The sequence below is a fragment of the Stylophora pistillata genome, chromosome 3, assembly GCF_964205215.1.
Source record: "Stylophora pistillata chromosome 3, jaStyPist1.2, whole genome shotgun sequence".
NCBI classification, from domain to species: Eukaryota; Metazoa; Cnidaria; class Anthozoa; order Scleractinia; family Pocilloporidae; genus Stylophora; species Stylophora pistillata.
The window spans coordinates 36,204,494-36,216,302 of record NC_142521.1 but is presented as its reverse complement, the minus strand read 5'-3'; the positions used below and the strand labels follow the sequence as shown (position 1 = coordinate 36,216,302).

Here is an 11,809-nt window from a genome sequence, read left to right as displayed (position 1 = left end):
TGGGGATGATTTTCCACCGCTGTACTCGTCATATCCATCCAAAACGAGCAGCACTTTCTCCTGGTTCTGACGGACAGATTCATACAAGTTAGACAAGTTATTGACTGACATCGACTGACATCGGATCATCAGCAGACAACAGTTCAGCGGTTTTCAACATGGTACAGAGGTCCGGAATATCACAAACGTCTCGCAACTTGGCTCATCCTCGGTGTAAAAACCTGTGAAGCTCACGAGTGACGTAAAACAAAGACAACAAAACACTATAAACAATAGCGTACAGCAAAGATATACCTCGTGAAACAAAGAAAACCTCGTCAGGTTTTTACAACGAGGATAACCCCGCAATTTGATTAACAGTACAAGAACAAACTTTCCGAGGATCTCCTTTTTGCCATCTGCCCAATCAACGGCCAGTTTTTGAGTGAAAGTAGACTTTCCTAGGCCAGGTCTTCCATACACTAGAATTCGTCTTCGGATGGGATGATGTTCGTCACTTCCAAATACTTCACTGTAATCTTCCAGCGTTTCTTTCGTAATTCCATCAGGTTTTCTGTGGTCTTGCAGAAGTGTTATCTGTATGCAAATGTCATTAATGTGTACCGTGTTTTCTGGGTCCCATAGTGTTATTTTTACCTGACACATGGTGTTGTAACACTCTCTCAGCTGATTCTGACACCATTTCAAAAATTCCCCCGCAAAAACTGTTGGCAAAGAAAAAAAAACTAAACAAAATAAAATGTGCCCATGTTTTTCTTCTTTCTTTGACAACAACAACACCAAAAGCCTCTTCCAAGAACTGTGAATTCTCACTGATTAACCAATGCAAGGTAGTTTTTTGCAAAAAGTTTTTTATTTTTTTAGCAAAATTGTGTCCATACAACAAGAAATTACCTTCAATCTTAATGCATTTGGCCGCTGAACGTTCCTATTGAAAGGATCCTATAAAATAATTTTTTTAACTCATTACATGTGATTAAAAGAGAGTAATATATTGCCAGTGAGTTTGATTCAACAATCTCTGATAGCCCATGAAGTGTGACTACCTCGTTCATGACCCAAAAAATTAAACTTAGGTCAAAATAAAATAAAGCAAAAATCAAACCAAAATTAAAGAACAAAACAAACCAAAAAGTAGAAAATTAATTAATATTAAGCAAACTATATTGCAACTTTATGGCAGCTTTAACTAAAAGGGAACTCTGAGCCGCTTTCAAAGATTCAAGCAATATAAATAATTATAACCTTATCATTAACTCTAAGTAGCTTTCTCCTAAAAGTGAAAATAAAATTGTATTGTAACATTGTTTGAAAGACACAGCCAAAGTTGTTACATACATAAACAAAGACAAAAACACGCACCCGCCGTAGTGAGGCCATTCTCCAAACACAAGGGAGTTACTCAACATGTTGGATACCACAGAAGCCGCCATAACACAGGCAAAAGTCTTCCATGAATTGTATGTAGATCCACGGCCAGGAGCAAAATCACAGACTCCTCTGACAACGAGCCACTCCATTTTTATGTCATGGGCTGCTGCAAACAGACCTGAGGTATGAAGAAAATGAGATTAGAGACTGAATAAATGCAATGAGTAAGTAATTATCATGTAACGAGGTCCTACTCAGGAGGGAAGTGAGATATAAAAGCTGCTCTGTGTTTCACTAAAACAGCCCGACTGTCTTTCCTGTGTCATCAATGGGAGATTATTAAGGATATAGAGTTTTACTCTTTGGTAGAAATACAAAAGTGGTAGCAGTTTTCCGGGAGGATATAATCAAAGGGTTGCATGCCTTTTCGGTACAACGTGGTAAATAAAAGGGAAGAGTTTGGATCTTCTTTGCAGAAACAAATTATTAAGTGCATGTACTTCCCCTTCCCTCAGAGCCAGTGGCTAAATAGTCCACCAGTCACAGGAGTCTCCCGCAGTTCAGTGGTAAAAGCATAAAAAAGAACATTAACTTGGCAGCACGAAAGCCAAATGGTTGCCCTTGAAGTTCATCAAAACAAATCCCACAAAAGTTGGGTTGTCGAGCAACCAACCCAGCGAAAATCTCAAATTGACCGCCATTTCAACGCCGTTAGAATGCGCGTCCATCTCAACCTGTGCAGTCAAAAGTTCGTTACGACGCGGTCAGCCTGGACACTAGCAAAATTAGGCCCAATGGGTAGCCCCACGATATGAATGATTCAGTCAAAAATAAATACCAACCCACACGTGGAGTGGATATTTTGCTAAACGACATTTTTCAACTATTTTATTTTTTACACAAGAAATTCACTCTGAGTGACTGAGACATTTGATGATTTTTGCACAAAGGGGGAACCAGGGTAAAAGCCATTATATTCTTCATCGTGATTCCCTTATGGCTGTTTGACCTAAACTTTTTCCTGTTTGGTAAAGAGATGAAAATGCTACGGGAAAAACAGGAGGAGGAAACAAAGAGACTCCGTGAACAGATAGAAGCTGGAGCTGCGATCCAACGAAAACAGATGGAGAACATGGTAAAGGCGAGAATGGCTTAAGTTGAAAAACAAAGACAAATTTTCATGCGAGAGCACCAAACCCTCAACCAACGACTTGCACAAATGCAGAAATCAAAGAAGATCGTGGAGAGCTTGAGACAACAGCTGCTACTCAATCAGAGCCGACAACAGCAAATTGAAAAGCCGGGATTCTTTACAGAGCGCTGCAAATGACACCAGTCTCGGGCGGGTTCTCTAGCACCCTATCAAAGTGTGGTGTCATGTAAGGCCTCTAAAGTTGTTCCTTATCAACAACATTGGTTCGATTTTTAGTGGTTGCATAATATCCGTGTCTAGATTAATGTAATTTGCAAAGAATTAACCACCTTAATGTTATATAATCCGTTTTATGTCAATAGACATGTTCTTGACTCCGTAGATAAACTGAAAACTGTGTGTTGTCCATAATACCAAATTGAAAAAAGACCTTAGTCGTTTCTTCTAATTATTAACTAGTACGCGCAAACAAAATTCCCTTCCGGAGAAATTTAGCCCGAAACGTAACAGGCTATTGTAGACTCTGTGTACTAGGGATGTAATAAATGTTTGGGATATTCTTTAGTCGCGTACGAGCGATAAAAAAGGGGGACAGAGGTTTTATTTTATTTATTAGCTTCGCCGACCGGCAGGGACACCGCAACAGCTTGCGCCAATTACTGTGGGCCCTATAAACCAACCATCCCACCCCAGGGGAGGGCATCCATCACACAGTAATCTCGTGTGTGGGAAACTAGCGTCTCCTACCCCCAACCCTGTAGGAGACGGGACCTCCATTTATTCGTCCCTATCCGCGAGACTGCTTACAGTCTCTTAACTGTCTCTCTCTTATTTGCCTTTTTTGTTTGTTTCCTCGCCTCAAAATTTGATAGAATTAAAAGCACAGCAGTAAAGAGGAAAAGATGCTAAGGTGACTCTTGATGCCTACTCATCCAAAAGTTCAGCGGAGGACAATTAAAGGGTGGATGGGCGGTTGGTGGAATGAAATACCAAAGGGTTATTTAAAGGCAAAACACAAAGCAAAAAACAAACAAACAGCAAAACATCAAAAAGAACATTACAAAGGTCGGTCAGTTGGTCGAACGCAAAAGACGTATATATTCCACAGTTCAGACTGTCAGATTCTGCTGTAACTTAAAGGAAAATGATGCAAATATAAAACCACGAAAATTAACCAGTCTTTCCTCACACCCTAAGGGTACCCATGTCGAGCAATAGTCTCTTGAATTAAAAATCTGGGCACAAATATTCCTCAGCTCGCGATGCATTCAGCTGTACAATAATTTCAAGAAATAATTTTCATAAATGTGATTTGGGGTCCGAGCAACAAGGATAAAGGTCGTATCCATTGTCTTTGTCAAATACTCTCGTATCAGCTGAACCTTCTTTGGCAATTAAGGCAATGTTTTTTAATAAATCAACAAAAGTAAGAGTACACTGGTAAAACATTTATCAAAATAAGCCAAGCTAAATTGCTACTTGCTAAAACAAGCATTTAAGCATGTATCACTGTGTAATGACTTTCACTCTTCTGATCACGAACGATTTTGCAACAATTTTCAGTTTCAAGCATCAACAAAGTAAGGAATAAAAAAAAGCCTACTTGACTGCACAACGCTACCTGAGAACTGATCTAGGCTCAGAAAAATAATTCTCCCGCTCTTTTCTCTTAAAGTCTGCTTTTCTTGTTAAAAAAAAGTTTTTTTCAGCTGGCGATAAAGCTTGTGTCAGGGTATCCGTTATTGAAGAAGATCGAAATATTGGAAGAATGAAAATGGAGTCTGAGAAGGAGAGGTAGCTCTCTCCAATGTTTCAGCTCTCCCCATTTAGACCGTCTACAAAAAGGGAGAGTCTCGTACAGACTACTCTACGCGATTTTCTTTCTAGGATCAATGCTCCGTTTTTCAAACTAATGACCTAAGAGATTCCTTTTGCGTTCTGATTGACCTGAAAAAACTCACAGTTAAGTTGAACAGTTAAAAAGCCAATCAGACAGAAGAGTGACCAAATTATATTATATTGATTTGCTTGTCTCTCAGATTAAATCTTTGTCAGCTCGCTGCCACGACACACGACTTAAGAACAGCCAAGTTATTCTAAATTACCACTCTGCTCATTACTCGCCAAATCAGTTGCCATGGAAACCTTTTTTCCAACCGTTCACTCTACATGATTATCATCACCATCGTCGTCATCATGATCTTTCTCCTCCTGTTCATCATTATGATCATCATGATCATGATCATCATCATCATCATCATCATAGTTCTTGTCATAGTCATAATCATCATCATCTTCATCATAGTTCTTGTGAAAGTCATCATCATCATCATCATCATCGTTATCCTCCTCCTTCTGCTCATTACCGTCAACGTCATCATTATCTTCATCATCCTCATCATCTGGCTCTTTTCTGAATGTTATTCCTTCTTTTTTAAGCTCAGCTTTTGTAGAAGTCGGTGGATGAACCTCTCGCCTGTATATTCCATCTCCTATCACAAGAATAAAGGGCAACAATATCAACCACAGCACCAATAATGTGTAACACTCAACTTGCATTTTCATGCAATATAAATTTTCAAAACACCTTGCTTTCCCACGCGTATATCGGAATGTGACCTTTCCACCGCTGTGGTAAAAAACACCTGTTTCATTAACTATGTGTAACACTTAACTTACTTTTTCACACACAAGCTAATTATTCGACGCATTCAAATATATTTTTCCAAAAAGGGAGCAGTGAAAGAGGATATTCACTTTTGAATTCAAATAGCTACAGGCGACTAAAACTTTATTTCACAACAGGGGAAATGTTCTCAGATATAAATAACAAACAACAATGGTCCCTGGCGATTAAAATAAGGCGATACTTAACAGACAAACAGATAATTAAATTAAATAATATATTTTCAAAAGGAAAGAAAACTGTCTAACATCTTCTCAAATTGATATAAATCCGCATACAAAGTATTGGCTATCATTCCTTACCCGAAGAAAAATAAAAAAAAATAATTTTTTAACCTTTCGCGCTTACACGCGACGGGTTTTACTCCACATCATTTCTCCACTAGCAAAACTGTTTGTTTTGCACGAAATTATTTTAATCCCTGTCTAGTTACGTAACATCCCTAGAGGCATATATCTATAAAATTAAACACGTGCTTCGAAACTTCAGAGGCTACGCTATTTCGTTCATAGTCCCTAGGTACGAACAGAGCAAGAATCGTAACACGAATACAAGGTTTACTTCGGGAACGGAATACAGACTTGTAAGTACAATTAAAAGATATTTGCTGGTTGAATTAGTTCAGGGACATTACGGCAGAGTGCCTACAAACGATTGTAATTTGTCTGTTTCAGTTTGACTCTATATCCTTCTAGAGAGAAGGAGTGCAGAAATAAATTCTACATATTTCCCAAGCTGATGAGGTCTATTACAAGTTCAATACACTGTTACACGACTGAAAGTTAGACAACTCTAGATATTCCTTTTTGATAATCCGGGGTTGTCGTTGTAATGTTTTTCTCCGCTTTACTAGAAGCATAGAGTATTCCTTTCCCTGAAACCGTACCATTCTGACAAAACTCCATGTTTGAAGCAAATGCGAGACACCTAGTAAATAATAATGATAAAAAACAAAACAAATCAAAAAAAATTCAAGGTTCACACTTGTGCTCCGCTCAACTAACGCCTCCTAACCTATCATTTCATGCGACACAAGTTAATTGTCTGTTTTTTTTTGTTTTTTTTTTTTTTATATATGAAGGATAATGCAGCATTTCCGTATTCCTCGAAGCAAACAAAAAACGCCCACACTCCACAGGAAAGGCTAGACGAGCAGCGAATAAGGTAGGCAAATGTTTTATTCTAGTGATCGTAATAAGAGTTTCACATCCAAAAGTTGTTTACGTTCAGCGATGTCACAGAAACATGGGAAGTAGCGTAAAGTGTACACAGAATCAACTCCACGGTGTGTGGTAAATTGAAGTTTAAAACTTATTTTGTTAGGATTTACGGGAGACCAAGCAGAAACAAACATACGATAGCAAGTTTAACAACTTCATTATCAACAATGTTGTTCTTTAATTTTTCTTCAAAAGTGAGCTTATACGACGCGAGAGAGACCGATAGGCCCCGATTTCTGACAGAGTTACACAACACGAGCAGAGTAGCCAAAAGAGAAAAGAATCCAACTGATAAATAAGAATAAGGAAACCATTGAAAAGCGAGTAAATTATAACACAGTGCCGAGTTTGACTAATGGTCGCGTGTCGCGCCTTTTAAAATGATTTGTTTTGCTTTTTAGCTGTTTATTAGCGGGGTTCTCAAATAAAAACCCAAATTCATTATTTGTAATGTTTGTCTTTGATTTTTCAAAACAAAATAGTGTTATCATGGAGACCTAGGAGACCAGGAGGCTCTACGAGCAACTGACAGAATTACTCAACACGAGCAAATAATCCAAAGAAGAAAAGAATCCAACTGATAAATAAGTATAAGGAAACCATTTAAGTCCCAGTAAATTATAACACCGTACCAGTTTCGTTAAAGAAGACAATCATTACACCTTCAACTTTTGTTGAATCATTTCCTATCATCGGCACAAACCTTTGAGACGTGAAGATATGACAATAGAATCAACGCGACTTTCACTTAAAAAAACCAATTCGGATTTTAAAAAAGGAAAAAATCCCTTTTCTTTGCTCATTTATATTTTTTGGGGCTCACGCTCCCTGATAGCAAAAGCGAATAAATGCCTGCATAGAATGTAGGGAACAACTTCATCGAATTCAAAGCACGTATGGGTTGAACAATCCTTTCTCGTTAAATAATCAAACCCAAATAAAAGCATCCCACAATAATAACAGAAGCCGAACAATTTCAAAATTCAAAATTGATCCGAGGAGCTTGGTCAGACAAATATTCTCACAACTCGTCTATTTTTTTCTCTCTCAAGTAAGGCGTAACTACACAAGCAAAGCAAAGGTCAATCGAATGAACTCCCAAAGTTTTTAATTATTGTGTAATCAGGAAATATTAAGTCATTTGGAAGTCCCTAAATTTAATCTTCGTAATTTTTTTTCTTCAAATCATCTTTGAACAAGCTACGCATGAGCCATAAAAGTACTGTTACGGTCTCCATCTACAACATCGGCTCCTAACGTCGCAAAATAGAAAAAGAAAATTCTGAAAACAGTGACTGTTCCTGAAGACTGCATTCTTTCTCACTAAAAATAATCTGATTAATTGAGTTCAAAGCAAGTTATTGGAAACATTATCAAGTGCTCTGCTGAAGAGCATCTAAACAAAAATTAGATGCATAACAACTGAGTGAAACAACAAAATGGCACTTACATGGTAATCGGTGTCCACATAAATGTTTCTCTCATCTACTGCTGTACACAACTCTTCAAATTCTGTCCTTCTCATCTGAACACCTTTAAGGGACAGGATCTCCAGCTTAGGAACACTGCTGAGATGTTGGACCAGATCCCTGACCCCGCGGCCAAGTGGATTGGAAGATAGATGAAGAAATTGTAGCACTGGTACATACTTTACAGCATGGGCCAGTGCTGATGCTTCATCTTCACCCACATTTGTATTCCTCAGGTCCAGCATAGTCAGATTGGGTACATTGTTCAGGCTCTTGGCCAGTTCAATAATCCCGTGACCCAGGGCATTGTCGTCTATATGCAGTTCTTCTAACTTGTTTAAGTACTTTAATGAGGCAGCCAGTGCTGATGCTTCATCTTCACTCATATTTGTATTGCTCAGGTCCAGCTTAGTCAAATTGGGTACATTGTTCAGGCTCTTGGCCAGTTCAATAATCCCGTGACCCAGGGCATTGCTGCGTATATTCAGTTCTTCTAACTTGTTTAAGTACTTTAATGAGGCAGCCAGTGCTGATGCTTCATCTTCACCCATATTTGTATTCATCAGGTCCAGCATAGTCAGATTGGGTACATTGTTCAGGTTCTTGGCCAGTTCAATAATCCCGTGACCCAGGGCATTGTCGTGTACATTCAGTTCTTCTAACTTGTTTAAGTACTTTAATGAGGCAGCCAGTGCCGCACATTCCTTTTCTCCCATTTGTACATCCCACAATACTAATCTCGTCAACTGTGGCACGTGATGAAGATTCTCAGCCAAATGACTCACATCACTGTGTAAAGGGATGCAGGGCAGGTCGAGCTCACGCAAATTTGGAGATTGCTGCAGTGAGTCAGAGATAAAAGCTTTATACTTTGCTGCTGTATTGATGTCGGAAACTCTTAATCTGTGGAGATTGTCAGTAAAATTAATTCCGTTAATCACGCTCTCAATCAATTGAAAGGCTTCCTCCTCCTCCTCCTCCTCCTCCTCCTTCCATAGTCTCCGTATTTCAATTCTAATTCCTCGAGGAGCTGGTACTAAAGGCAACACGTTCTTCAACAGAACAGCATCCTTAACTGTGTGAACCCAAATGCTAACCTCTCTCACCAGTGACAAACAGTGGTTCTCAGTCAAAGGTACATCAATGTTGTTGTTTTCGTTATTTACTAAATTATCCACAGGTGGCTGAGAAGAGCAAACCGGCGCTGATATCAGTTCAGGAAACAATTCAGAATGAAAAACCTTAACTTCTATGTCAATTAGATAGACAAAGTTTCTCCCCCCGGATTTTTTGAGGAAAGAGTTCCCACCGAGTATATCTGCGTACTTCTGTACATCTTTACTTTCTCCAGAATACGTTAAAAGAACCGCGTTCAAGTCTAACATTATTGATAGAACATCATCGGGAAAATGTTCAAACGGCCACTCATGTACAAAAAATAAATAGTTTGGGAAACTGCTGACAGATTTGAAGAAGTGTTCTACAGCAGCAGTAGACGTGTTTTTTTCCCGAAGTATCGCAACATGGTTAACACACGAGAGAAATGCAGAATACACGGCTGTTCTGTCTGAGGCTGGACACAAAAACAAACAATCGACACAGAGTACAATAAACTGTCGTTGTTCGTCAGACAAATCATCTTCAGAAGGTGTCTTGGTGAACTGGTAATTTGTGAGACCTTCTTTCTCTCCAACGTCATGTAGATGATCAAAAAGAATCCCGGCAGCTTTTAATGACAACTCACATGCGAATTTTAGCACTTCAGCCATCTTCCTTGATTTCTCAAACGTATCCATTCCTGACAGGCAGGTCACAGTTCCATTCTTCTTCACGGTCAGTTCTTCGACAACGAACCTGGCGGCGAGAAACTCCTGGACAGACTTATGAAGAAAATAAACGATCTCCTCACGGTTCAAAGCGGAACGTTTGGAAACTTGGAAAAAACCCACATCTATTAGCTTCTCGAAGAGATCACCATGCGCACATTTGCTGAAGTCAAAATGAAGACGGTCCTCCAAAAGAGCATCATATGCAAGTTTTCCTATTTTGTAAAGTTCCTCTTGATATTCATCTATGCTTTTACCTGTTGCGACGTTGTCTGCATCTTTTGTAGCCATGTGATCCAAGAGAGTCTGAATAAATTGTACGTAAATGTGCGCACGAGACGTGGGTAACTGATGCTTTTTCTCTTTCCAGAGAAGACAAAACATCAACAACAAAAGCGGTATTTCTGTCAGCTCTTCGAGGTCCTGCTTCTTCAGGTTGTCAAGTAACCTTTCAACGTCCTCCTCGTCAGCAAGAATCTTTCTTGCAAACTGTTTCTTTTGTTCCCTGCTATCGAGCCCGTTGATTTCAAACTGAGCATGACTTGGCACTCTAAGCTCATCTTCTTTCACTGGCCGCGTTGTGATCATTACACAACAGTCTCTCAGTTGACTGCCTCTCCAAATCTGGTGAACTGGGGATGACTTTCCACCGCTGTACTCGTCATATCCGTCCAATATAAGCAGCACTTTCTCCTGGTTCTGACGAACATATTCATACAAGTTATTTACTGCCTTCGGGTCATCAGCAGACAACAGTTCAGCGGTTTTCAACATAGTACAGAGGTCCGGAATATCACAAACGTCTCGCAACTTAATTAACAGTAAAAGAGAAAACTTTCTCAGGATCTCCTTTTTGCCATCTGCCCAATCTACAGCTAATTTTTGACTGAAAGTAGACTTTCCTATTCCAGGTCTTCCATACACTAGAATTCGTCTACGGATGGGATGATGTTCGTCACCTTCAAATACTTCACTGATGTCTCCCACCCTTTTTTTCGTTGCCCCGTCAGGTTTTCTGTGATCTTGTAATAACGTCAACTGTATGTATATGTCATTAATGTGTACCGTGTTGTCTGGGTCCCATGGTGTTATTTTCACTTGACACATGGTGCTGTAAAACGTTCGCAGCTGGTTCTGGCACCATTCCAAAGATTGCATCGCAGAGGAATCTGTAGACAAAAAAACACCTTCTTAAATTTTTGGTAACTCTCAAATTGAAGAGAACATAATCATTTCTAGACTAGAGTTTTTCATCAGTTTAGAGGCTGCATTTTTATCAACTCTAATTTGTAACTTCAGTAAAACTTACTCTTCAAATCTGGGAGTAAATAGAGTGAATCATATTGTCGTTAGTCATATAATTCTATATTTCCCTTTATCTGGGCATTACGGTCCCCCCTTTACCTGAGAATTATCCCCCTTCCCACCCCCCCCTGCGGTCCTCGATCCTCCTTTGAAAATGAGGAGTGTGAGCTCATTTCATGAACAGCGGCGGGTAATGTCCTATGGTGAGCCTACTGTTCCGGTACGCGAGACTGAACCAATGCAAAATCTAATAAGGAAAACACTGTTTTGATGTGTGACAAGTGAAAGAATTTACCGTACAACTTTATTTTTAGAAAAACAAATTAGGGAAACCCTTAAATCTTCTAGAAACTGCGCAATCCTTGAAGCCTCCTGTCTGAAACTCAGAAGCTGAATGCAGATTCTAAAAGTTATAAACTGAAGTCCTATGCGATAAGCACCTTTCAGCTTTGAGCGCTGTTTGTCCTGGTTCAGTGACTCGCTTGATGACTTCCTCTTTCCACCTGGCAAAAATTAAGTAAAGTAATTAAGCACGAAAGACAGTTCAATTGTACATGTACAATTATGCAGAAGGCATGAAGGCAGAAAGCATGAATTAACCCAATTTTTTTACACAATCTGCCAAGAGGAAGTCAGCGAGAAACACGCCAACTTCGGAGCAGACACATATAGCATGAATGACAGCTTAAAGTCAAAAGTATTATGTTCTGTGTGTATAACTTTAGTTATTTAGCTTCATATAAAATAGAATTATTAATATTGTCATTCATCATATTATT

At 39.1% G+C, this 11,809-nt stretch overlaps 1 pseudogene across 1 annotated transcript in view; it reads right to left on the bottom strand.

Moving 5' to 3' along the window:
* Positions 1-3,918: 3,918 nt before the first annotated feature.
* The window catches only part of LOC148735870 (NLR family CARD domain-containing protein 4-like), a 30,775-nt pseudogene continuing 22,884 nt past the window's right edge, over positions 3,919-11,809 (bottom strand). Inside the window, exons 8-10 of the transcript XR_015998561.1 lie at positions 11,471-11,533; positions 7,881-10,894; positions 3,919-5,016 (exon numbers count right to left, since the gene is read on the bottom strand). The product of XR_015998561.1 is annotated as an NLR family CARD domain-containing protein 4-like (transcript). The remainder of the gene's footprint in view (positions 5,017-7,880; positions 10,895-11,470; positions 11,534-11,809) is intronic.